This window comes from Mus caroli, chromosome 9 (genome assembly GCF_900094665.2).
Source record: "Mus caroli chromosome 9, CAROLI_EIJ_v1.1, whole genome shotgun sequence".
In the NCBI taxonomy this organism is placed as follows: domain Eukaryota; kingdom Metazoa; phylum Chordata; class Mammalia; order Rodentia; family Muridae; genus Mus; species Mus caroli.
In genome coordinates, this window is record NC_034578.1 from 117,262,544 (window position 1) to 117,264,988 (window position 2,445).

General features: G+C 48.2%; 1 protein-coding gene across 1 annotated transcript in view; it reads left to right on the forward strand.

Annotated features, from left to right (window-relative positions):
- The first annotated feature begins 1,993 nt into the window (after positions 1 to 1,993).
- Ackr2 (atypical chemokine receptor 2) overlaps positions 1,994 to 2,445 on the forward strand; it is a 13,170-nt gene continuing 12,718 nt past the window's right edge. Inside the window, exon 1 of the mRNA XM_029481084.1 lies at positions 1,994 to 2,142. The gene's annotated coding sequence lies outside the window, so the exon portion shown is untranslated. The remainder of the gene's footprint in view (positions 2,143 to 2,445) is intronic.

A 2,445-nucleotide genomic window follows, 5' to 3' on the forward strand; every position in this document is an offset into this window, starting at 1 on the left:
ACACACACATATACACACATACATACACATATACACACACAAACACACATACTTATACAAAAACACACACATATACACACATACATACACATATACACACACAAACACACATACTTATACAAAAACACACACATATACACACATACATACATACACATACATACTCACATACACACACATACATACACACATATACACACAAACACACATACATACACACACATCACACACACACAAACACACATACATGCACACACATACACACACATATACACACATACACACACACAAACATACACACATTGTTTTTTTTAAAGGAAATAAGTTGACTTAGCTTAGTGTTCAGGGGGTTCAAGTGTGTGGGGCCAGCATCTGACCTACTCTGGTGAGAGGCTTCAAGGCAGATGGCATGAAAGTACTGAGAACTTACCAGATGGCCAGGCAGGAAGCAGGAGCAACAGCCCAGACAACTGAACTGATTCAGTAACAGCCCGTGCTTGAAACCTTCCAGCACCAAAGCCCTCTAAGGTCACTGCCTCCCCTGAGACCTATTTCTTAAGGTCCCTCCTTCTTCCCACAGCCACCCTGGGGACTAAATATGCAGAATATAATATGGGACATGGACAAACCATATCCAAACTGTGACACATATCACGGTTAGGTGATAGTCTGGGTCAGTGTTCATTTACAGTCATTAGCTCTCTTGCTGTGTTTATGTGACACCAGCATTGGGGAAAGCTAGCTGACTTCTATACATGGATGCTGCTTCTAAAATTAGGTTTAAATAAGCAAAGAGAGGGGTGGGTGAGGCCCTAGAACTTTAGTTGATCTCTGGGAGGGAAGCAGGCTCTGGGCTCTTGTGGAACACTCCCTGAGCCTTATTCTCTGATAACTGGTGTTTAGCGTCATGTAAGGTCTGGTCCTCCTTTGTCTGAGAGAAAACCCATCAGGTCTTGCCCTCCAGTCTGATAGTCTGTGGACTCAAGAGAAAGACAAATATCTAAGTTCATGTTCACTTCTCTTGTCTGAAGGACCAAAGCCACCCTAAGCCCAGTGCTGACATGGGCCTGTAACCTCAGGGACAGGTGGATGGTAAATTCAAATGACAGCCTGAGCTACATACCAAGTCTGAGGTCACTGGACTACAAAGTCGTATTCTTTCTATAACACAACATAAATATGGTGTAGTGGCACACACATATGCCCAGTATTAGAGAGTTGGAAGCTGGAGGACAGCTTTGGCTATGTGAGACTGTCTGGACGATTAAACAACCAACCAACCAACCAACTAACCAACGAAGACATCAGTCACCTCTAAGACGATAGCTGTGGAGTGTGGACTTCGTGAATGGCCAGCTCCAAGTGATCAGCAGGGCAGTCATTCTGGCACTACCGGGTATTATGGCTCCTTTGAAGGCAAAGCATTTGCCAAACAGAGCACTGAAACATGGCTTGGTGGCCTGGACCACAGGAGAGAGGAATCAGCTGAAGACTGCTGAGTGTACGGCCAGTAGCATATTGCACACCCACCCACACTGGTCCATCCATCCATCCATCCATCCATCCATCCATCCATCCATCCACACATTCATTCATTGCAGGAGAGTTCCTCAGTTGGTTGAGGGAGCAGATAACAAAACAGCTGGCAGAACCACTTTGAGATGGTGGAAGAAGGGAGAGGAAGGATGGTGCAGGGAGCCTGGGAGACAAGGCTGCCACTTTGCTGACCTGTGTGCACAGACACAGCACAGTGGGGAATCCCACTGAGGGGACAAAGGTGAATGAGGGGACTAGACAGACAAAGGTGAATGCTGGGTAGAGTGCAGAAGATCAGCTAGGTGTCCAGGAAGCTGCAAGGTTGAGTTAACTTGCTTGGTTCACTGCTGGGACGTAGAGGACTGTGCTTTCCAGGGTTACTGGACTGTTCTTGGGGCACTCCTTCCTGGGGTGGGAGTCATTAGAGCTTGGCTCAGTGCAGCGGATGGGAGGACTTACCAGGGAAGAGCTACTTCCCCAACCCCAGGAAACCAGGATGTGTGTCCTGAGACTCCTGCTCACTCTGCACGTCCCTGAAGAAGAGACAACAGCCACTGGGCCCTCTCAGACTCCGGCGGATGTCCTGGGACAAACAGTCTGGCTCTGGTAGGTCTAGCAGCCCTTGGGGAGGGTGGTGCTGCTCGGTGTCTACAGTGGTCCCGGTACCCTGGACCTGGGTACTGGGAGAGGGAGGTATGGAGCGATTTCTTCTCCAGGGAGAGCCCTCCCTCCCCTTCTTTGGGACCCTGCATTGTGAATTCCAAGGGTCAGATAGGGTCCACGGCCTCTCACCCAGGGCTGCAATTCACTCTGTCGTCGTCATCTTCTTCTTCTTCTTTCTTCTTCTTCTTCTTCTTCTTCTTCTTCTTCTTCTTCTTCTTCTTCTTCTTCTTCTTCTTCTCCTTCTCC